The 26797-nt window shown below is 29.3% G+C and overlaps 1 long non-coding RNA gene across 1 annotated transcript in view; it reads right to left on the bottom strand.

The window, feature by feature from the left end:
• LOC127291211 (uncharacterized) overlaps positions 1 to 26797 on the bottom strand; it is a 270805-nt gene that overhangs the window by 22820 nt on the left and 221188 nt on the right. Inside the window, exon 12 of the long non-coding RNA XR_007844558.1 lies at positions 26028 to 26069. This is a non-coding gene — a long non-coding RNA (uncharacterized LOC127291211). The remainder of the gene's footprint in view (positions 1 to 26027; positions 26070 to 26797) is intronic.

The raw sequence follows: 26797 nt of genomic DNA on the forward strand, positions 1-26797 counted from the left end.
TAATGCGATCTTAATTTTCTCTAAGTTACTTAAGGCTTAGGAGAAATACTACATTCTCATCTCTTTACACTAGGTCCTTATGCACGAGATCAATATTATACGATTAATGGTTATTCTAAAGCGCTATACTCGCTCCCTTAAATTAGTTTGACTTTTTGGAATTCATCCAAGTTTCTGATTTTTCAAAGAAACAATCTCAAAAGTTAAACTCATTTTTTGTTAATTAGTTTTCATGTTTTCGTTTCAATAAATAAAAAAAATAAATAAATAAATAAGATCATTTCAATTGTTTTTTTCAAACAATCCTTAGCAACGGTTGCTAAGGAGAAAAAGGTCATGGTAATGGTTGCCATAGTAACATTAGCCATAGTAACTATTGCCATAGTAACTAACTTTTGCCATAGTAACTTTTGCCAAAGTAACTAACTTTTGCCATAGTAACTATTCCCATAGTAACTAACTTTTGCCATAGTAACTTTTGCCATAGTAACTAACTTTTGCAATAGTAACTTTTGCCATAGTAACTGTTGCCATAGTAACTTTAGCCATAGTAACTAACTTTTGCCATAGTAACTTTTGCCATAGTAACTTTAGCCATAGTAACTATTCCCATAGTAACTAACTTTTGCCATAGTAACTGTTGCTATAGTAACTTTAGCCATAGTAACTATTGCCATAGTAAGTAACTGTTGCCATAGTAACTTTTGCCATAGTATCTGTTGCCATAGTAACTATTGCCATAGTAACTGTTGCCATAGTAACTTTTGCAATAGTAACTGTTGCCATAGTAACTTTTGCAATAGTAACTGTTGCCATAGTAACTTTAGCCATAGTAACTATTCCCATAGTAACTAACTTTTGCCATAGTAACCTTTGCCATAGTAACTAACTTTTGCCATAGTAACTTTTGCCAAAGTAACTAACTTTTGCCATAGTAACTATTCCCATAGTAACTAACTTTTGCCATAGTAACTTTTGCCATAGTAACTAACTTTTGCCATAGTAACTGTTGCTATAGTAACTTTAGCCATAGTAACTATTGCCATAGTAAGTAACTGTTGCCATAGTAACTTTTGCAATAGTAACTGTTGCCATAATAACTGTTGCTATGGTAACTGTTACAATGGCAACCGGACGAGTGTACGACGGACGGACGGACAGACGCCAAAGCGGAACTATAAAGCGATAATAAAAAAAGAGTTTCATAATATTTTAATTCTACTTTTGGTTTTTTTTCCATACGGAAAAGGAATTAATGTTCTTTTTTTACAAGTAGGGTTATAATTTTATTTCTTTTAATTTTATTTTGGTTTTATTTTCCCTAGGGAAAAGAAAATTATGTATTTTTAAGCGTGATTATAATTTTGAAAAATTTTTCTCATGAAATTTTGCTTTTTGCATATTTTTTTTTGTGTGTGTATATATATATATATATATTTCTGTGAGAGTTTGTTTTCGAAATTTGTGTGGATTATGCAGTGTTGGGATCGTAACTTTCGCGAGGTGTGCAATGTCACACTCTCCGAGCCCAAAGTGTAATTGCAGTCTCTCTTACTGCTGTTCTTCCCGGCAGAGATTTCTCTCTGGCATAAAGGATCAATGAGATCTTGGCGAGTGCACGCGGAAAGAGCTATATATATAAATTTTGGTAGTAGTGGTAGTAGTAGAAATCACGTCTCAGACCACTCCGTGTCTCAGACTAAATTGGCTTTTATCAGGACGTGTAAGTCTCTAGAATAGTAGGAATTCTGTGTTCGCACACACTACTCTCTGATATATATATATATATATATATATATATATATATATATATGTATATAATTTCGCGGCAAGCAAAATGAAGATGCTCCGAATCGGCTAATAACATCGCACAGAACATAGTCGAGAGACAACTTAGCCAGGAAATGACCTCGGAAATTGTTTCAGAATTAATAGGTGTATATACATATATATATATACCAAATGGAGAATTTTATTTGAAATGCAGACCAAATTTTCGCTTCTAAAAAAAAGTTATGTTCGATTATATACTTTTTATTACCAAAAAAAAAATATATATACATATATATTAACTTATTTTGTGTATTAATTTTATAGAATAAAAATAATTTTCTTTCTTACTCTCTAAATTTAAATTAGTAAAAATTTTCTCTAATTTTTTAGTAAATTTTGTCTTAAAAAAATTAGTAGAAATTTTCACTAACTAATTAGTTAACGAATTATAACTAATTCAAATTTAAAAATTAAGAAAATTTTAATTTCACAAATATGGAGAATATATTTAAACAGTAAATTTTATCACTCGAGTGAAAAATTCTAGTGAAGAGGATTTCCAACAAGTTAGCGTGAAACCTCTTTGTCAAGCTTTAGATTTCAATTTCAAACCGATATAAAGTTCCATTTTCTGTGACAAGTGATGCAACAGATGTTATATAATTTGCGATTCCGCGTGAAATCGCATGTATCGACACGTTTTGAAACTCGACTATACATATATTTATATATATATATACACCATACTTATATATATACCCTTCGTTTCAGAAAAGTCAGGGTTCGTTCGTTCATTCGCATAAATTTTCGTGAGACTATATATATATATATGTGTGTGTTCGCCCTGGCGTAAATTCTCTTGGATCGAAAGAGCGCAAAGAAGAAAGAAGTAAATTCAGTGTCAGGCATAGGTTATCTGAGATTGATCGCTCGTTTTATTCAACGCTCTCTGCGTTTGGTTCCGTGGTCAGGATTTCCGCTGAGGGCGTTGATTTTCAATTTGCTTGAAAACCAGGAGAGACAGGAAATCCCCTTTCGCGGAGCAAACGTTAAAAGACAAGAACTTCCCCCGCTTTCAAATAATAGACTAATTCAACTTTATATCAAAGTTTCCCAAATACTTTCGATTGTACGCAGCGGCTCTTTGCCATTAAATGCACTATATGTATTCTTTCAAACTGTAATCCTCTCAGCATCTGTGGAATAACAGTGTGTTTTGTATATATATATATATATATGTTTAGATGCAGCATCTTTATAGCTGTAGTAACTTTACAGTTCTAAGCAATTTACAGTTGTGTACCACTTCTACAATTGTGGATAATCCATAGTTGAAGCTGCTTTATATTTGCGGTAATTTGATTAAAATAATTTTATGGTTGCATATATTATATACGCAACCATAACATACATATAATGTCTGTTAAAGTTGTAGTAACTTTATGGTTGATGTAACTGTATGGTTGTAGTAACATTCTAGTTATTGATAAGCTTTATGTTTGAAGTAATTTTGTGATTCAAGTATTTTTTTGTAGTAGTAAATTTATAGTTGATGTAACTTTATGGTCGTAGTAACTTTCTGGTTGTAGTAACTTTATGGTTGTAGTAACTTTATAGTTAATGTAACTTTCTAGTTGCAGTAATTTTATTTTTGTAGGAAACTTATGGTCACAGTAAGTTTATGGAAATAGTAATAGTATGGTTGTAGTAACTTTATAGTTGATATAATTTTATGGTTGTTGCAACATTATAGTAGTAGAAACTTTATGATTAAAGTAACATTATAGTTGTTATATCTTTATGGTTGCAGTACTTTTTTTGTTGTAGTAAGCTTATGGTTAAAGTAACTTAATGATTGTAGTAGGTGTATGGTTGTAGTAACTTTATAGTTATAGAAATTTTATGGTTGAAAAATTTTTCTAGTTTTAATAACTTTATGGTTATAGTAACTGTATGGTTGTAGTAACTGTATGGTTGTAGTAACTGTATGGTTGTAGTAACTGTATGGTTGTAAGGACTTTATAGTTGTTTTATTTTTATGGTTGTAGTAACATTATAGTTGCAGAAACTTTGTGGTTAAAGTATTTTTATAGTTGTGGTAATTTTATAGTACAAGTAATACTGCATTAATTTTATTGAAGTAGTAAGCTAATGGTTAAAGTAACTTTATAGTGGATGTAACTTTATGGTTGTAATAAAATTATAATTGTGGAAAGTTTATGGTTAAAGTAACTTTATGGTTGAAGTAACTTTATGGTTGCAGTAATTTTATTCTTGTTAGCTAATGGTTCAATTAACTTTATGGTTGTAGTAACCGCATAGTTTCGTTACTTTATGGTTCTTTTAAAATTATACTTTTTACAATTTTATAGTTTGTGATATAAACTTATGGTTAAACTAACTTCTGCTGACAAGTACCATAATCCGATTTGATGGTTTAGAAGACCTCGCACAATAAACATTTCAATAAATGGCGAGATCAGAATATAATCTTTTAATGTTCGTTGGAATATAAGTATCGTTGAGTCAAGTAAATATTGAAAGCAAAAGATGCTGGGGGAGTAGAATTTTTCTGGCTGGGTTAAGTGTATAGAGGTGCGGTCTTTTATGGTGTTCAACGCAGTGATATCTATTTTGTAAGTATATATGTACTACTGCGTATTGCTTTGAATAGCATATAATTTGTTCTTGAGAGTCGACTTGAGCAGTGTGTGCTTCAAGTATAAAGTCTATTCAAGCAAAAGGCTGGCGCACATCGATATAATATCCCCCTCCAACTTTTTTTTATATAAATGAATAATGATCACAGTGACTCTTCTCTCTCTTTCTCGCTCAAGAGTGTGTTTTTTTTTCTAAAGCATTGTATTTTATATATATATATATATATATATATATATACGCATACTTAAAATTATCCCCCCCCTTGAAATAAGTCTACAAATCACACACAATGAAATAAATATTATATATGATATAGCAAACTATTGGCGATTCAAACAGCTACACTAGCGCCACAGTTGAACTAATTTAGGCGTGACTCGCTCTGTAGCACTCCATGTGTTTTAAATTATTTTTTTTTATTTAACGCTTAAAAATTATTTTACAAACGCAATAAAAATATCAGAATAATTAAATAATTTGAAATAAACTGTCACAACAGAGACTGCTTTAGAGCGAGTCACGCCTAAGTTAGTTCAACTGTGGCGCTAGTGTAGCTGTTTGAATCGCCAATTAGGAATGCATTAATCGCTTCAATAAACGCATTATCAGTTTTGGGGTTAAATGCTTATTTAAAAGTCCTTTTTCCCCATTTTTTTTTTGTTGGTGTGTTATAAAGGGCCTGTTCCATCTCATCATGTTTCAACAAGACAGATGGTTGAAAATTTTGCATCATCATTCCGTTTTCTTCATTCAGAAGACAGCAAATGAGAATTAAATGGTTTGTTATAAAGAATGTAACGTGCCTAGCAGACAATTCATTGTTTGTCTTCAAATGTTCTTTGTCTGAATTTAACGAAATCAATTCGTCATATTTTTTTTTTTTTTTTTTTTTTATATATTTAAGTCGAATTCATCACTTTTTTTAAAAAAAATAATTAAAGAATAATTGATTAACGAATCCATTATTCTTAATAATATTTTAAAATCATTTATTTTCATAATTTATAATTAAATTTTACACATAGAATTTATAGAATTTTATAAATTAGATATCTGTGATGAATTATGTCAGTTCGTTGTTATATTTGTAGAATTGTCAATTTTCCAATATTCAACAAAATTTGAATTTCTTATTTGTCAAATGAAATAATATATGTTCTTTATTTTTAAGAGTAATCGATACTTTTCTTGTAAACGAAATTTCCAATAGTGTATTAACAATTTTAGTTCCATATATTTTTAAAATAATACATATTAATGTGAATATAATTTAATAACAAATAAGTATATTATAATTTAATAACCATTTTTCAAGTACTAAAAAAATTTATAAGTTCTTAATTTTATTTCTATATTTTTAATTTAATACATGTTAATTTAAATATCATTCAGATATTTAATTACCATATAGCTTTTTACAAAATTTTCCCAGCATTAATAAAATTTGAATTTTATAATTTATTTTTAGTAGAATATTAATAAAATTAATATCGTTATTGAATAATCGATTTCGTTTATCACAGGTAGGCTTATGTTTTATTTTAAATAAATAATTGAATTTTATATATATATATATAATACATTTACTAATGTAGAGATATGTATATACATTAAAGAGAAATTGATCACTGAGTAATAAAATAATATGAATCGTGAATTGAAATAAAAAAGATAAATCTTACCAATTGATTGTATGTACATATTAAACATTCATTACTTTCAATGTATATATTTATATTCCATATATATATATATGTGTGTGTGCAGTGGAACTTTTTATACACTTTGTAAAGCATTTGCAATCATTGGCAATTCTAGTAGCATATATAATTGGCCTCTTTATCTTGATTCTGCAAAAGCAGATCAAATTGCATTGACACTATCGATACACACTCGAGGTAAACTTTCATTATATGGAATAACACTTAGCGACTGTCACTATATAATCTTATACGTACATCTATTTTCCTCTCAAGAGAGAAAATGCTACTGGTCCTTTTTGCATATACGACAATAATCTCTTTATCTGCTACAAACATTATTAATCGTTTATGTTATAATGCAAAAGAAACAGATACATACACTGACAACGTTTAGAATTTTCACTTGTTTTTGCGTTGTTATACAGCGTGGGATCATGAGAGATAATTTTAAATTATATTATATAAATTTTACAACAAAATTTTAATTCATAATCATCAATTAAAAATCTTATTAAAAAGTCTAATTAAAAATGCGTAACTGCAATTATCCCTCTTTTTTTTTACTTTTAACTTCCTGAATTTCTAAGGAAAAAAAATCCTTAGCAACGGTTGCTAAGGGAAATAAGGTCTTGGTAACGGTTGTCATAGAAACTAACTTTTGCCATAGTAACTATTGCCATAGTAACTACCTTTTGCCATAGTAACTAACTTTTGCCATAGTAACTAACTTTTGCCATAGTAACTTTTGCCATAGTAACTACCTTTTGCCATAGTAACTAACTTTTGCCATAGTAACTAACTTTTGCCATAGTAACTAACTTTTGCCATAGTAACTTTTGCCATAGTAACTTTTGCCATAGTAACTAACTTTTGCCATAGTAACTTTTGCCATAGTAACTATTGCCATAGTAACTTTTGCCATAGTAACTAACTTTTGCCATAGTAACTTTAGCCATAGTAACTTTAGCCATAGTAACTATTGCCATAGTAACTAACTTTTGCCATAGTAACTTTTGCCATAGTAACTACCTTTTGCCATAGTAACTTTTGCCATAGTAACTAACTTTTGCCATAGTAACTTTTGCCATAGTAACTTTTGCCATAGTAACTAACTTTTGCCATAGTAACTTTTGCCATAGTAACTATTGCCATAGTAACTTTTGCCATAGTAACTATTGCCATAGTAACTACCTTTTGCCATAGTAACTAACTTTTGCCATAGTAACTAACTTTTGCCATAGTAACTTTTGCCATAGTAACTTTTGCCATAGTAACTATTGCCATAGTAACTTTAGCCATAGTAACTTTAGCCATAGTAACTATTGCCATAGTAACTAACTTTTGCCATAGTAACTTTAGCCATAGTAACTATTGCCATAGTAACTAACTTTTGCCATAGTAACTGTTGCCACAGTAACTGTTGCTATGGTAACTATTGCCATAGTAAGTAACTGTTGCCATAGTAACTGTTGCCATAGTAACTGTTGCCATAGTAACAGTTGTTATGATACCGGTTGTCATGGTAACTGTTGCCATGGAAACGGTTACTATGGTAACGGTTGTCATGGAAACGGTTGCTATGAAAACGGCTGCCATGGAAACAGTTGCTATGGAAACTGTTACCATGGTAACCATACAAGTGTACGACGGACGGACGGCAAAGGGAAACTATACGGCTTCTAGGTCTGGGCCACGAAACCCTGAAACCCAAATGTGTTAAAATACAAAATCCAAAAAAAAAGGTTTTCTGAGTTCACCGCCTGGTATTTTAAATTAATAAATAGTTTTGATAATTAAAAATCATATTTTAGTTTTCAAAATTGAAACTACAAAAAAAAGAGACAGTTTTCTTTAATAAAAATTTGAAAAATATAAGAATGAAGTATATATATATATATATATATATATATATATATATATATATATATAAAGTGCACTTTGAAAATGTAGTTTAATTACTCTCTTAAAATTTTATGAATGCTTAAAGAGAAGATGAAAATGCAGTAAGTTTGGTATGCAAATGAAAGATGGAAATATTTTTATGGCTTATACTAAAGTCGGATATAGAATAATAAAATCATTAAATACAATTATGTAAACGATGAAAATAATTAAAACTTGAAAGTATAGTGTGTATTTAAATATTTATCATTTATGGTGTGAATGAATATCTGAGAGTAACTCAGTCGAGAGAGTAATTTTAAATTTGGATTATATTATATATGACAAAACATGTATCCATGTTTTGAAGATAATATCAGAGAGAGAAAGAGAGAGAGAGAGAGAGAGAGAGAGAGAGAGAGAGAGAGAGAGAGAGAGAGAGAGAGAGAGAGAGAGAGAGAGAGAGAGAGAGAGAGAGAGAGAAAGACTGGTCCAATATACTGACCCCACGACTCGACTTCATGTAAATGGTAGTTGAGAGCAGGCAGGTTTCTGTCTCACTCACTTTGGATGCTGGATCTTGGGAAAGGATAGTAAGGTACATCAACTATACAAGCTACCAATAGGAAACGATCGTTTTACACGTTATGTTCACTTTACATCCATTTGAAAATAATAAACACATATCTCAGAGCTTAATCAACATTCGTTCAATGATGAAAAACAATTTCTATATTAATTATATATTTTAAATTTTTTATTAGGTTTGTTGAAGTTGAACATAATTGCACCCCAAATCTAATTTTATTAATAAAATATTTCTAAAAATTGTTTTACCTATTTTTTAATTAAACACTTTTTCTAAAAAAAAAAACTATTTATATAAAAAATACTATAAATTATTTATACAAAATTATAATTAGACTGCAAAATCTATAATATTAAAAAAAATAATTAAAAAATTAGTTGCATATATAGTTAATGTTTTTGTGTAATAAAATATACTTAATGAGACATTTGATTCTATGAATGTATATATATATACATATTGTGAATGCATAATATAATTAATTAATTATTAAATAACATAATCAGTGAAGTTATTAAAGGCAAATATTATATTCTAGACTAAATAATGTATAAATGTTAAATGAAAATAGCTTGCGTATGAATTATAATAGAATTTATACAGAAGCACATAATTAGACATCAATTCAAATGTCGATTTTAATTCTAAAAGATAAAAAGGTCACGTGTCTAGACTTGAGTGAAAACTGTTAATGAAATAGAAACTTTATTAGATGTAATGAGATAAATTATAGTAAAATATTCATGTCTGACTGCAATTATACCTGGTATATATTAACGATTTATTGACAAATATAGAGCAAAAGTTTTTTTTTTAAACCGTAATAATAATTTAATAAAATTGCCTTATTAGTCGGTAGCAACGTTTTTATCCTCGAATTAATAAATCGACTATTTGTTGTTGCCATATCGAATTATCTTTGCTTAAGTATAGAGACAGATAAATTTACTTCTACACTAAATTATATTTTCTAAAATATAAGAATGCTAACAAAATTAGCTGTCACATGAAATTGCTAAAATAGAAAAAGCTGACAAATTGGTTGTAAGAGCAAAGATATTGTTGCAAACTTGTTTATAACTTGTCATAACAAATAATTTGGTTACTAATTTTGATAGATTCGACAGCGAACTCCGTTTTTCATTTTTTTTTTACCCTAATAAAATCATCTATAGACAATTTTATTCTCAAGTATAAAATATTCATTTCACTTCTTAGAGTTTTAATCATTTTTTTTTCAAATGCTGCAATTTAAAAAAAAAATGTTTAATTTTTTTTTCCCCATGAGAATTTGAAATTTGCTTCGATGAGTTTTCCAAAGAGAAGCAGAGCATTAATTTTGCATAGGGCGCGCGCGTCTTATTCTCAAGAAATTGAAAGCAAGATATATGTCTTCTTCATTCTGATATTGTCGAATGTTGCCATGGATAAGACCAGTAGCTGTTATTCGTTGCTTCGGCTTTGTCCAAAATACAATGGCGGGCAAAAAGAAATAATAATAATAAGAAGAAGAAGAAGGATACGAAGGATTCTCTATCGAAAAGATAAAAGAACAGAGTGAGCGAGAGAGAGAGAGAGAAAGAGAGAGAAAAGACAAAGATAAACCTGACCGACTCTTCCACGATACGATTCTCCAATTCCACATTTGTATATTCCTCTTTCCAAAGAGGAATGGATAAAGGGGAGAGAGGAGAGAAAGTATAGGGAATGATCCACCAACTTCTTCGAAATCACCTCCGTGTCCCTTTAGGTCCCTGTCCCCCTTTTCCTCCCCCCATACATATGTGTTCACCATTTTGCAGAAGTTTGCGAAGCGACGTCAGAACTGAGAAGCCTGCTTGCTTCTTGAAAAAAAAAAAAATAAATAAACGGAGAATTCAAATAACGAACTTATGGAGAGCTCTGAAATTCAACTGTCATTCTGGATAACTATTTACAACTGTCGGAGAGTTGCAAATTCTTGCATATACAAAAATCAAACCGTTCTCCAACGAGATAATGGCAAGGTGGTCCTTTCACATTGTTAAATTCTTCAATTTGAATTTGAAACATTATTTTTTTACGTTAGCTTTTTGTTTACACTAAAATGTTTCTACAGTAGTTGTTTCCATAGCAACTGTTTCCACAGTAGTTTTTTCCGTGGCAACTGTTTCCATGACAACCATTTCCATAGTAGTCGATTCCATAGCAACTTTTACCAAAGTAGTTGTTTCCGTAGCAACTGTTTCCATGACAACCGTTTCCATAGTAGTTGTTTCCATAGCAACTGTTTCCATAGCAACCATTTCCAGAGTAGTTGTTTTTATAGCAACTGTTTCCATAGTAGTTGTTTCCGTAGCTACTGTTTCCATAACAACAGTTTCTATAGTAGTTGTTTCCATAGCAACTGTTTCCACAATAGTTGGTTCCATAGCAACCATTTCCATAGTAGTTGTTTCCGTAGCAACTATTTCTATGACAACCGTTTCCATAGCAGTTGTTTCCATAGCAACTGTTTCCATAGCAACCGTTTCCAGAGTAGTTGTTTTTATAGCAACTGTTTCCATAGCAACCGTTTCCATAGTAGTTGTTTCCGTAGCAACTGTTTCCATGACAACCGTTTCCATAGCAGTTGTTTCCATAGCAACTGTTTCCATAGCAACCGTTTCCAGAGTAGTTGTTTTTATAGCAACTGTTTCCATAGCAACCGTTTCCATAGTAGTTGTTTCCGTAGCAACTATTTCTATGACAACCGTTTCCAAAGCAACTGTTTCCACAATAGTTGTTTCCATAGCAACCGTTTCTATAGTTGTTGTTTCTGTAGCAACTATTTCCATGACAACCGTTTCCATAGCAGTTGTTTCCATAGCAACTCTTTCCATAGCAACCGTTTCCATAGTAGTTGTTTCCGTAGCAACTGTTTCCATGACAACCGTTTCCATAGTTATTGTTTCCGTAGCAACTGTTTCCATAACAACCGTTTCCATAGTAGTTGTTGCCATAGCAATTGTTTCCACAATAGTTGTTTCTATAGCAACCGTTACCGTAGTTATTGTTTCCATAGCAACTGTTTTCCACAATAGTTGTTTCCATAGTAGTTGTTTCCATAGCAACCGTTAGCATAGTACTTATTTCCGTAGCAACTGTTTCCATAACAACCGTTTTCATGGGACCATAGGAACCGATTTCATGACATGCTTTATCATAGCAACCGTTACTATGGCAACTGTTGCCATGGTAAACGTTACCATGGCAAACTATTTTTTACAATATACACAAACAAATGTTTGACCTGAATTTTAAAACAAAAGAAAAAAAGAACTAAATTTTAAAAGACGCGAAACCCTACATGAAGGCGCTTTGCGCCAGCTTCTCTTACTGATATTTTAATTTTTCTACTTTATCAAAAAAGAACCCTTTTTTTCAGAGAAAAAAGAAAAAAGGAACCCAAAGAAGAAGGATGCATGTCTTGTCGGGAGAGACACACACAATGAGGATAACATAAAGGGGTATCTTGTTTTGTTACAGTCATGAATCGAGATTAATTCAGTTGGATCGTGAATCCTGGCGATGTTTTGAGTTTGAAATATTTACGCATGAATGAGCCGAAAAGCGCGTCCGGTTTAATTTAGCGCACAGGTTAATATAGTGGTTTAGATCCGCGCGTTTGGACTAGTATACGTGTATATATATATACGTATAGAAGAACTTGTAAACATCTGCTAGCACGGGTGACTGACAAGGAATGCTTGTTACTTTGAAGAGATACATGGCTCTGATGTTCAATGCACATTAAGTTTATTAACGGTTTCCTCGCGTATTGTGTGAAATGCCGCGAGCCAATATTGTGTCGGGTCAAAGTTAAATTATTGGAAAATTCCCAGGCTTCTGATTGTAGGCAGATTTCTCTTCGCTTGGATTCACACAATACTTGAATTCTCAAGAACAACGAATTTTTTTAAATATTATAAATTCGATAAAAATTGATGTAATTATTATTATTGAATGGAAATTAACAAAAATGTATTTTGAAATAAGACGAAAAGGTCAGTGTGGCGGATATTAATGAAGGGATTTTGTGGCGTAAACAACTATAGGTCTTCGTTCACTTAACTAAAGTCAGAGAGAAGCTTGAAACTTCCAAACGAGAGAATATATATAAGCATCATATATCAGATGAGTGGAGGGTACCATAAACTAGAATCCCTCTATTTAGAAACAATCTCAGCTTGGTTAAGAAATGTTGTGTTCTCACGACAAATTTGTCAAACGTTGTTTCTGAATTTGCGGCGGCTCTTCATACACGTCATGGCTAAAACGATTATTCTAAACACTGCTCTAATTTATGCTTGAAATCTGCATAACTGCAAATTTCAAATTCAAGACAGAATTCATCTACGTGACGATATATATATAAGACATTGTTATATATATAATTATAACAAAATTCACAGAGACATCTAACAATTAATAAATATGAAATAAATTATTCTTTCGAAATTCTCTAAATTAGTAAAAATTATCACTATAATTCAAAAATAAGTTTGACAATTTCTCAGAGAATTTTTTTTTTCCATCATCATTATTGAAGAATTTTTATAAAAATTGGCTTAAATATTCTCCATTATTTCTTTTAGCTTGCGTTACTGGCAAATAAATTTGTGTATATCGTTTGGGGGAAAAAAAAAAATTCCAAAGCAAAAAGCATTGAGTGCTCAATATAAGGGGACACATTTCCGATATGGAAATGGGCCTTCTTTTTAAAGTCATCGATACTTTCCGGTAAAATTCCATCAACCGAAAAATCGGCAAAATGTTTTTTTTTTTTCTTTTGCAATAAAGATACCTGCGGACACACCTTGAAGGCTTATAACCGGATGGTGTTCATCCCCCGATTCTTGATGAAATGGTAGCTCGTGTATATAATTGAAATCCTGTGTTCCTCGGTCAGCTGATATGATGTCGGGCCCTTGGGCCAGGAGGAGGCACATTGGATATATATTCAAGCTTCATCCATTCCATCGTTCGTTCTCGTGTCACTCTTGGCACACTGCAGAAGGGTATACTGTAAGCCGATTATTTATATATATATATATACTCCCAAATATTAAGATGTGGAGAGACTTGCAACCGTGTGGTTCCCAAAAGTTTCTCGTTATGTATATATATATATATATATATATATATACGCGTCAGTGTATATATGTAGTGTCTTTGGTGTACATACACTTAATCCTTTGGTTATACGCGAATCTCGTACATCACCTGCACGAAGCAACGTCACGATGAAGCGCAAGATAAGGGAATATCACCAACTACCATCCACTTCTCATGGGTCTTTCAATATCGAATTTCAAATCACTTCTTCGTCAATATATATATATATATATATATATATATATATATATATATATATTTATGCCGATAGTGACAAGCCAACCGTACACTGCATAAGATACATTTTTGCTTCCTAAAATGTTCAGCAGCGTCCCATAGGCGTCACCCACAGAATTTAATAAACGTGCCTCGCTATCAATTATTACAAAAACAGGCGAAATAAAGCATTTTTCCAAACCAAACAACGTTAAACTGAGAAAAAAAATTTAGTGTTTACAACAAAATTGTTTGGTTAGGCAATTTTGGTTTTTGGAACCAAATTTTGGTTGACTGAAACAAAGTCGTAGAGTTATCTCAACCAAACATTTAGTTAGGCCAACAAAATTATTTGGTTGAACATTTTTAAATTCCAACCAGAATTTAGTTACGACAACAAAATAATTTGGTTAACACAACAAAATAATTTGGTTAACACAACAAAATAGTTTGGTCTAAAAAACCAAATGATCGTTTGTTGTCCTAACCAAAATTTGGTTGCGACAACCAAATAATTTGATTCGCTCTCATCTCATAGCTTAAGAGAACAGTTAGTTTAAATCTCTCAAAAGGATGGGTAGTCCAGTGGTCAGAGCTCCCGATCTTCAGTTTTAAAACAGAGGTTCGATTCCAGGCGGAGATGAGATTTTTCAAAGTCCATAAATATTTCAAGTGGATAAATATTAATTCAATGTTAAATTGATAAATAAATAAAAAAGAAAAGAGATAAGGTAGAATAAAATTTTTAATTTTACAAAAAAAAACTGTTGGTTTCATTAACCAAACTTTTTTGTTGACCTAACAAAAAAAAATTTGGTTGAGCTAAACAAACATTTTTGTTATGCCAACAAAAAACACTCAACCTAATTTTTTGGTTGACTCAAACAAATAGTTTGGTTGCTTAAATACCAACAAAATTATTTTGTTGGCCCAACCAAATTTTGGTTGCTCTGACTAAACATTTTTCTCAGTGTAATGACAAGAGGAAAAAAAATTCAATTTAAAACTGAAAAACGTATAAATAATAATAACTATTATTAATAAATAAACGAAAACATGTAACGATATTGGCTTCCTTGAAAAAATCAAGTGTAGAAAAAAATTTAAGGTGGTAAGAAACGATCGGAATACGATATTTATTGCCATAGCAATCGTTTCCATGACAACAGTTACCATAGCAACCGTTTCCATAGTAGTTGTTTCCATAGTAACTGTTTCCATAACAACCGTTTTCATAACTATGTACTACTACTGTTTAATGTAAATTCTGGTGAGTCGTATTCACAGAAAATTAAAAGGCATTAAAATAAGCTGCAACGCTTATTATTTTAATTCAATTTTGCTTATTTTAATACCAAAATGGATTAAAATAAGCAAAATTGGATTAAAATAATAAGCGTTGCAGCTTATTTTAATACCTTTTAATTTTCTGTGTTTTTAATTAATAAAGCTTGATATTGTACACTGAGAAAAATATGCTATTGAATGAATACTGCCAAAGGTATAAAAATTATTAATTCAAAAGCATATGCTATAGAATCTATAAAATATTTTACAAATTTTATAGCATATGCTTTTGGATCAATAATTTTTATACCTTTGGCAGAAATGCTGTTGATTCAATAGCATATTTTTCTCAGTGTAGCTTGCAGGAACTAATTGTTTATTACATAATTATTATTTTCAGATAGATCCAAAAAAAAAATTGTAATAAAATAGAAATTACACTTTCAAGTTCAAAATTTTTTACGAAAAAGAAACACGTAATAAAATAAAAATATTCCCATCTTCTAAAAACAAGGGGGATGACTATCAGTTAAATTTATATATTTCCTCTCCCGTTGAAAGAAAACAATGAGAAAAACGTCGGAAAAAAATGGAAGATAAAAGGCAAAAAGTTTTGAGAAACTAGAATTATGTATAAAGAAAGATAAGAATTTGTCTATGGTCTTATATGACGTTGACCTAAAAGAAGACATATTTATTAAAGCTCGCATCAGTCTAATGTTCTCTCTCTCACACACACACATACACACACATTGAAAGGATAAAAGTCAACAAGGAAAGTATCGTGGGTACAAAATTTACTGAGGCCAAAACGGGTCTCTGGTGTTTCGGGCTTGGCGCTTAAACATTGCGGTGTTACATAATCCTTGGGGATCAACTATGATCAAGGGGCATTAACTTCAAGAGACAGATCGGCACTCTGCCCGCTGTGTACTAAATTCCCTTTTGGTTAAAGCTTTTATTATTTTAATGAAGAAATTATACAGATTTTAATATATTGTATATTAATATTCAAAGGCAAATTAAAAATTATCGATTTCCAATTATATATATATATTAAGGATTGTTTTCTCGATTAATAAAATTATTATCATGAAATTAATTTTCATTATCGAAACTTTGTAGAACTAAACAATCACAGAAAATTTAAAGGTATTAAAATAAGCTGCAACGCTTTTTATTTTAATCCAATTTTGCTTATTTTAATCCATTTTGGTATTAAAATAAGCAAAATTGGATTAAAATAAGAAGCGTTGCAGCTTATTTTAATGCCCTTTAATTTTCTGTGATAATAAATGAAATATGAATTCTGCACCGATGAAAAGTAAAATGTAAATTTAATTATCTTCTTGGGGCGTATATTTAAGAATATTTCCCATTTTTACAATTAGAAATAAAAATAAAAAACAATTAGAAATTTAAATTAGTGAAAAGTAAGCTAATTCACATTAATAAGAATTTTTACAAATTTTTATTCATTTAATTGTACTAAAAAAAAAAAACTAATTTATAAAATTGAGAATAAAATTGGAAATCACTTTACAGTACATAATAAACTCAATCTATTAATTAGTTTAATATTGAAATATAACCCTCTAATCACAAATAGAAATATAAAATTATTTTGAAAATTGGAAATTCAATTAAGAGGGAGAATACACCCTCTACTAAAGTAGGATTATTAATTAATTACAATAAAATTACCTGGATTACATCGGAGATTCGGTAATTCATGAAGGGGTTCGGCTTGTTTAGAGAACGATTTCTGGGAACCAGTCCTGAGGAGAAGAGAGAGAGAGAGAGAGAGAGAGTGAGAGAGATTCGAGGGTCTCGCGAGACGTTAAATTCAACTTGTAACGCGATATTAATTTTCGAGTTAAATCGGGGCCGTGTTGTATATATATATATATATATATTCTCGGACGAAGGGCTTGGGAGAACTCGACGTGCGAATCTACACGACACTAAAACACGGACACTTACATGAAACTAATGAATTATTATGACATTTTCTTAGTAAGCGGACCAGAGAATTTTTTTCCGCGAGCATGTTCAACTTTTCGTGTAATGTCCTCCAATTTTTACCCCAAAAAAAATCAAGTTTTAATGAAAAAAGAAAGAAAAAAAAACAGGAATCAAAATCCATAAATTTTACTCAAGTAAAATTAATAGTTTTAATGTTAAAAAATTTATGAATTTTTTTCAAACAAAAATTATCAACTTTATATATTAATTTAAAAATCTTAATAATATTACTAATTTTGAGATTATGTTCATTTTAATCTGTTTTTGTCGTTTGGCCTCTGAAATTCTCTGAACGGTACGCGAGTTGAATGGTAGGCGAGTACAGTTCGAAATTTTCGCCTAGCGTTCATTTTTGAATCAGCGGCAACGATATCTTTTTATAATATAGTAATGATAGGTGTATATATATATATACGTGATGTTATGAGATGTCAATAAGGTCGAACTCGTGCAATCTTAGTAACACGACGGATAATTACTCAGATATTCTTGAGAAGAATGTCCGAGCTATCTAGATAGCATTAATGGGGCAAGCTTTCAACCGTTATCGTGCATGTTTTTTTACCAGGACAGGCGCTCGAACAGATAAAATGTACTCTTACTCTCCAATACAATTAACCTTTATCCGTGTATTTCTCCGGTTAGAAATTCCATTACGAACCATTTACACTCTACACTCCCTGACGTTTCATGTGATTACACAGGTTTATCAAAGAATCCCTGCAGGTAAAGATTATATACGATTTTTTTTTTCATAAAAAAAAAGAAAGAAAAAGTCTCAAAAGAGACGAGAGAAGAATTTTCATTCCATTTTGTCCCGGGAATTTGTATGATTTTTATTATTATTATTAAATTATTTTAAATACTTATTGAAACTACTGTTATAGTTAAAAGAAAATCAAATTCATAATAAATCAAAATTAAATGAAAATAAAAAAAACAACCAAAAGTTATTTAATCATTTTTATTAATTTAATAAATTATTATTATTTATTATTTAATTATTCATAATCACAAGAAGTGAAAAAAATATTCAAAAATAAAAGAAAGAAACTTCTCGAATTTCTAAAGTGATGAAAGAAATATTTCTGAATACTAAAAGGCGAATAATATTAATACGATCTCGCGATCGCAAATCGTCATAATTTCTCGTCTGACATGTATTTGTGTATGTGTTTGGTCATTTAACAATGAATGTTCTATTTATATGTGTGTTTGCACACATCTTTTCGCCCTCGCTTCGTGACTTTCACGATGCCCGTACCATGAAAGGGACATCAATTTTGAATCCGATCTTGGATACGGTTGGTCACTCCATCTCGATCAGAACAACCGGTTTTTAAGGTTTTTGCACTGACATCGACATACGACTATACACTCAAAGAAGGTATGAATCAAAAATAAAAAATAAAAAAATTTTATTTGGAGAATTTTTACTAATCTAGAAATAAGAATCTTTAATTAGCTAAACTCAAAAAAATCCACTAATTTTCTTAATTCATAAAAAATTTACTTTAAACTAGTAAAATATTCTTGAATCAAGAAAATATTTTATTAAATACTGACAACTACACAGAAAATTAATAGGTATTAAAATAAGCTGCAACACTTATTATTTTAATCCAATTTTGCTTATTTTAATACCAAAATGGCTTAAAATAAATTGGATTAAATTAATAAATTTTAATCTATTTTGGTATTAAAATAAGCAAAATTGGATTAAAATAATAAGTGTTGCAGCTTATTTTAATACCTATTAATTTTCTGTGTAGTTGTCAGTATTTAATTAAATATTTTCTTGATTCAAGAATATTTTACTAGTTTAAAGTAAATTTTTTATGAATTAAGAAAATTAGTGTATTTTTTTGAGTTTAGACATAATTAAAGATTCTTATTTCTAGATTAGTAAAAATTCTCCAACTAAAATTTTTTTATTTTTTATTTTTGGAAAAATTGGATTAAAATAATAAGCGTTGCAGCTTATTTTAATGCCATTTAATTTTCTGTGTATTTTGTCTAACTAAAATGTACTTTTTCTACTGGTACTAAAATGACAAAAATTCAACAAGCTTTGTCTGATTGAAACTTACTTTTTCTACTATTGGTAAAATTTTAAAAATAGCTTTGTCTTACTAAAACTCACTCGTACTACTAATAATAAAAACCACAAATTTTTTAATTAAAATTTACTTTTACCTCTGTAAAATGATTTTACTATATAAAATAAATAAATATAATAAATTAGTAAAAAAATTTTAGTTTATAACATATTTTTATAGCCATTAATTTTATAGATTTATTTAAGATTGACATTTTAAGTGTTCTGAATTTAAGACAATTTGATAAAACCATTAAATTTTGTAAGTCAAAGCAGAAAAATCACAGAAGGTCACGCTTCGTAAATTCAGATCTGCAAATATGTTAGCACAAGTTTCAGTTTAAATTAACATTTAATTTCTTAATTAAGACTACTTTTCAAGATTGATTTAATTTAAGATTTATCATAATATTTACTCTATATTCCAATTTAAATAAAATAAATTAAAATATTAAACTAAAATAAAAAAATTTTATCTTTTTTTTAAAAAAAAATTAATTGATTATTTTAATTAAAAAATGAAGCATTTTCGTGATTTTTCGCTTATTTTAATGACTTAAATGGTAAATGTGTATTTTTTTTTTTTAAGGTAACATCTTTCTACTTGTTGACCTTGCGAGAAACGGAAATGAGCTGGTAGATAATACAGTCCACTGAGAATATAATGAGCAGTAAATTCGTTAAGCAACACATGAATCACTCTCTTTCTCTCTCTCTCTCTCTCTCTCTCTCTCTCTCAAGTATACGACCATTAAAAAATAAGGCTTGTTTCCAAACTTTGTTATCATCTCGTCTCGAGATTTTTTATTATCCTCCACCTTATACTGATGGTATAACAGGGGTTAAGTATACAATTCCCGTTATTATGTGCTAATTTGATATTACTATCTTTAAAAATAAAAATAAAAAATACATTTAAAATTATTGTATCTTTACCTTCGTTAGTATACAATGTAACTTGCTTTAATTTATTAACTTTTAATTTATCTCAAATCGTCGTTTGTAACCATCATTTTTTTATTATTTTAATTTACAATTCTTTTATATAATCATTAATTCAAAAAACAATATTTATTTCTGAAATCAATTAAAAAAAAAAAAATTTATATATGCAAAAATATTTGTTATAAATATGTACGTTTTTTTTGCAATTGAATTAAAAAAAAAAATTTAATTCTAAAATTCATTAGAAATTAAAATAATTGAAATTGTTTAAACACCTTGAATAACAAAAGCGATACGAGAGTTTTCATCCGCGTGGCGCGTGGATATATAACTTAATCATAATACATCACTTTGACAAGGGAATTTTTTTTTGTTTTTTTTTTGCAACGCACAAATGTACACGAGCGATCCATCAATCTGCAGCTGTTAAAGTAATTTCGTATGAAAACAATATGCCGCGAAATTAGGTTTCCAATTCCTTGAAGACCCGCTTCTTCTTCTTTTCAATATTACCATGGGGGGTTACTCCTTCCATCTTAATTTACCGGCAATTCAATCAGTTTTCTTATGATTCTCTAAACCCCCCCCCCTCCATTTTATTCAATTCAATTTACTATGCTATTATTATTGAATTTAAATTTCAACGTCAATTTCTATTTCAATACATCTGGTTAGAAAATTTTTTACTAAATCTGTTTTTTTAGACTCAGAAAAAAATTCGTTTGAAGCAACCAAATTTTGGTTAAATCAACAAAATAAATATATTGATATACAGTTAACCAAACATTTAGTTGCATAAACCAAACGTTTATTTAGCTCAATTAAATTTTTTCTTTGCTTAAAAAATTTATTAAAATAAACCAAACAGTTATTTAGATCAAATAAATATTTATTTGAATTAAACAAATTTTATTTGAACTAACCAAAAAATTGGGTAAATATAAAAAAATGGCACATTTGGTTCAAAAATAACTTTTTTTCTGAGTGCATATAAAAAATTTGAAAATGTATTATTTTAAATTTTGACACAACATTTTTTTTGTAACAATTTTTATATTGTGGTAATAATTTTACTCTCTATTGAATTAGTGGCATTTTGTTCACTAATTCAAATAAGTCGAAATTTTCACTAATTTTTAGTAAAATATTAACTATTTTTAGTAATATTTTTTCTTTTCGAAAAAAATAATCATGTTCTTGAATAAATAAAAGTGTATTATAAACCTGAAAAAACAGATATTTGGAAAAAAAATTTCAAACTGTAATCGAAACGAAATATATATATATATATATCTTTCTTGTAATTGGACACCTATAGGCAGGAGTTGACTGCGTTGAAGGGTCAAACCCTCCGAACTTGATCTTTGTTGCATTTTCTTAAAGGAGGTTTCCCTATCTTGTTCCGTAATTTTCCCTCTCTTGTATTCTCTTTTCAAACCTCTGTTTTCTTAAAGGTATTCTTGAAATTTGTAATATAGATACATTTTTAGAAAAATGGTTTCGAGTTTTTGTATCTCTTTAACTCTTTAGAAATTAGATCACTTAAATAACAAAAAATCAAATTTCTTACAAAATATTTTTTAAAATACCCCTCAAAAAAAAAAAAAAAGAAATTTAGTCGGTATCAAAATTACAGAAAATATTTCAACTGTTTTTCAACAAACAACTTTTACTGTAATAATAATATGAATAATAATATTAATAATATAATAATAATAATAATATTAATAATATAATAATAAGGATAATAATAATAATAATAATAATAATAATAATAATAATAAGTTCTATTTGATGAAAATGTTGATAAGAAATCTCAATATTAACAATGTTAATATAACAACTAATGTGTATTTAATGATTTCGAATTAAACAGGGCGTTAAGAGATAAAAATTTTAATAAGAACTAGAAAATTTTATTTTATAATACGCTAATTAGATGCTAATTAACTTGAATTCGTCACTTGCATAAAAAAAACCAGGTAAACACGAAGAGAATTACAACTCTTTTGCATCGCTTTCGACAGTAGTGCCATCTATCGCTTTCTATAAAAAAAACACGTTTCACTTCCATTGACAATTTTGAATGCATTTGATTTTATAATTGCGTTATTAAGGTAAAAATTCAAAAATCTTGAATAATTCACAAAATAAGGGTTTTTAGTATATTTTAATTTTTAATTACCTTAATTAAAATATTAAAAAATAAAAATTCTATACAACAAAAAATTCTTTTTTTTCAATTAAAAAAAAAGGATTTCTAATTGAAATAAATTAAACGAAAGATAATTCACTGTTTGTGAGTGTTGTTTACCGAGAAGTTACTTTTGGAGAAGTGGATTAACTTTCAACGATGGCGACGACACTCTCGCGACTATACGACAACGAGTTGGAAAAAGGGTTTGTTCCAAATGGAGACATAACGCTCGATTATTCGTTCAAAAAAAAAAGAAAAGAAAAAAAAAGTGTTTTCTTTTCAGTTGGCCAACACAGTACCAGGTGAAAAGCAAAGTTGCCCCATATATCACTGCAAGATAAAAGTTTACTCACGAGCGCGCGTTACGAGAAAAAGTATCTGGAGTACGTAAAATATATCGCTATGGGTACACCACGATAGAAAACGTGTGCGTCGCTTTTGCAATAAATACATCAGTTTCCATTAGCGATAACACAAACGCTAGAAAACGTAAAGTATGCACAGTACGGAATAATTACAACTTCTATATCGAAACTTAATGTAAATACATTACGAGTTAGGAGCAAAAAAAAGAGAATAATTTTCTTTTTTCTATTTCTGATTTTTTGCCTGAAGATAAGAAATTGTTTTTTAACGAATTTTGATTAATTCCAGCAAAACCTTGCTTTGAATAATTTTTTTGATTATTGAAAACAAAATTCGAAAATCTGATGCCAAATTCGTAATCAGCGATACCAAAAACCCTCGAGTAATAATTTTCAAAAGAATTTAATCAAATTTAAAAAAGGTTCGCCATTTTGAAGCCGCCATTTTGAATTTCGTAAATCTGATGCTAAATTCGTAATCAGCGAGGCTTCCGACTAGCGATTTTTTACTTTCTACTATACTAAACACAAATATTATTTTTGTATAAAACAAAATTTTTTATTTCTAATATACATTTATAATAAGATAATAATTATAATTGAAATAATATAGAATATTAAATTAAAAATACATTTATTATGAAATGTAAAATTAAAGTAAAATTAATTTATAACTCTAATGTAATAATTTCAAAAAGCTTTTATTTTATTAAAATTTATATATATATATATATATATATATATATATATATAGGAGGTAAATGGACAATTAATTTTTGACTTCCGCTTGCAAAATTGCATTACCTTTTCGATTTTGTGTGTCGAGTATGAATTACCAAGAAAAATGAATTAAGATTATTACGAGGGGTTAATTACTCGTTCAATCTGGTGTGTTCATGCAATCTCATGCAAGCCCCGCAAAACATAATCATACCACAATTCTATACAATTTTTGGGGAGGTTAATTTTGTGATATAATTTAGCAATCTCTTTTTCAAAAGTGGCATATAATTTTGTTTCTTTAATTTTTTTTTCCAAAAAAAAAACCATATTGTAAATTTTAATAATATTTTCACATTAATATTTCTTTGGAGGCATTTAACAAATAAAAAATAATTTTTTTAATTATTAAACTTGTAAATTAATTTATTTATTATTTTTTTTTTAAGTGTAATTTTTAACTGTGTTTTAATATGTTATAGATAACAAAAACCGGGAATCAATTAGCGAATTTCTTATCAGGAAAAAAAGGGAATTTACGGAATTTCCTTTGCAAGTGTTTTTTTTATGCACAACGATTGTAAAATCGATCTTACATAATATGTGTGTATATATATATGTATTATAAGAGAGGAACAAAAATACCATGTGACTCATATATTTGCCAGTATAATGTAAATGCGTGCAAAGAGTGGTCAGTAAGTCTGCATTTTTATTATCGAGAAACAGCAAAGGTCACACGAGTACATGCGATATTACACAGTGCATATTGAACGAAACCATACTTCAAAACTAACTCTTTTTTTTTACTCCCTCCTCTAATTTACACCGGGAAGTGGCTATATAAACCAAAAGACTTCCCTAACTATTTTTTTTTAGAGAGAGAAAGATATTTTTCCATAATACACTAAGGAGAATTGAAACCGGGAAAATATTATTTTAAAAGCTATTAATTTTTTTTTTTAATTTTTTTTTACAAATTTTTAGAGTTTCGTTGATTAAGCCCGAAAGCATTATAATTTCGCTTTGGTGTCCGTCCGTCCGTCCGTCGTACTTTCTTATGGTTGCCATAGTAACGGTTACCATAGTAACGGTTACCATAGTAACGGTTACCATAGTAACGGTTACCATAGTAACAGTTACCATAGTAACGGTTACCATAGCAACCGTTTCCATGAAAACCATTACATATTTTTATAAAAAATTTTAAATAGTAGGTAAATTATTTACTACATGGGGAGAAAAACTGATTGGAAACAAATTTTGGATTGGATTAAACTGATGAAACTTTTTTTTTATGGCTTTTTTTAATCAGCATCGTTTTAAGAAGAGGAAAAAAACTCCTCTAAAGAATAGCATTTTATTTTTTCGCCAACGCATTCAAGAGAAGGCAAACAAATAAAACAGGTGCGTCACGGTTAGTTTGGTTTCATCACCCCCTTTATGGATTATTGGTTCTTTGGATAAACAAAAGAAGAAGTATCTTTTGATATCAAAGCCTTGTTGTAAGCAAAAATTTCGAATCATACGTGTGTAAAGTCATTTACCCGGGCACATATATTGGCGGGCACTTTATTGCTTGTGTGATTCTTGGAAGTGAGCGCGGTTCTTTTCTCTCTCTCTCTTTCTCTCTCTTGTGTTCGATGCCAGAAAGATGCGACGTGACTGACGAGGCGCCCGTGGACTAATTCCGAACGCGCTCATCGTGCGGTAAATGAGATTTCAAAAAAAGGAAAAATAAACAAAAAAAAAAAAAAAAGTTTCAACGACGACGCGAAAAGAGTTTAGTTGAACATCGAAAAGAACGTAAGTCGCTTTCGAGAAACGAATTTCACTTCTCGGTGGACATTGGGATTTAGTAGAATGTCGAATAAGGAGAAAAAGGATCGGTGTTTTCGTCCTCGGAAATCTGATTTAATGACCGTGAGACATTCCGGAAATTCCACCTTTCTACACCCATGGTACATTACTTCAAAGAGTGATGTCAGTGTGCCTTTTCAAGTGCTTTCAAGCTCTCTATATATACACACACCAAGGACATAACTGCAGTTTCATGTATTTTATTTTACAATTTATATATATATATATATATTAAAAGCGCATATTCAAATGAATTGACATGAAAAAATATACAAAATTTAAAATCTGCTCCAAAATCTCAATGCATTTACATCAGAAAAGTATGCTGAGAAAAATACTCTTAATTATTCAACAAAAAAACTACCGAAATTTATTTTTTAAAAGCCATCATAAAAATTGCGTCTTCAAAAAATAATATCTGAAAAAAAATTTTCTTTTCTACATTAAAAATTTTCCAAGAAAAATTTTTGTGGGTTTTTTTTAAATGCTGTTTAGTCAAAAAAGCACAAAACAATTTTCATCCACATTTCTTTGGTAAAAAACAATATATAAATGTTATATAAAAACTTACCCTTAACGGTGTCGTCTGTGAAGTATATTTCATCCTCTCCATCTGAAAAAGATATTTTCACATTTTATGTTAGCAAATATATTTTTTAAAAGGTAAAAAGTAACTAAAATGACATTTTTACTGGTGGAAAAGATCATATTGGTTTCTGCATTTTGAAACAAGAAACACTTTTTTGCAATTGAATCAATACTTTGCTGCACTGAGTGCAGAAAAGTACACTTTTCTGCACTCTTTGCAGAATAACCTTAAATTTATTTTTAAAATATTATTAATTTTATCAATTTCTAAAAAAAATACTTATAATTATTTTTTTGGCACTTTCATTATAATTTTGCTACACTCTGTGCAGAAAAGTATAATTTTCTGCACTGTTTTTTTTAACTTTTCTGCACACTATGCAGGAAAGTATACATTTTTTTCCAATTTTGCTACACTCTGTGCAGAAAAGTATAATTTTCTGCACTGTTTTTTTTAACTTTTCTGCACGCTATGCAGAAAAGTATACATTTTTTTCCAATTTTGCTACACTCTGTGCAGAAAAGTATAATTTTCTGCACTGTTTTTTTCAACTTTTCTGCACACAATGCAGAAAAGTATATACATTTTTTTTCCAATTAAACGAAATTAATTGATCACCTTGTAATACGCAAAAATTTTTTGAACAGAAATACTAACGATATGCATCTTAACGAAAAGTTTTTCCAAGATTGATAATATCTTTGATATAATTTCGTTAGCGCACGAGAGAAGTAAAACTTGCAGTAATCCTC

This window comes from Leptopilina boulardi, unplaced genomic scaffold (genome assembly GCF_019393585.1).
Source record: "Leptopilina boulardi isolate dan_hultmark-lab unplaced genomic scaffold, ZJU_Lbou_2.1 LbouV2_126, whole genome shotgun sequence".
In the NCBI taxonomy this organism is placed as follows: domain Eukaryota; kingdom Metazoa; phylum Arthropoda; class Insecta; order Hymenoptera; family Figitidae; genus Leptopilina; species Leptopilina boulardi.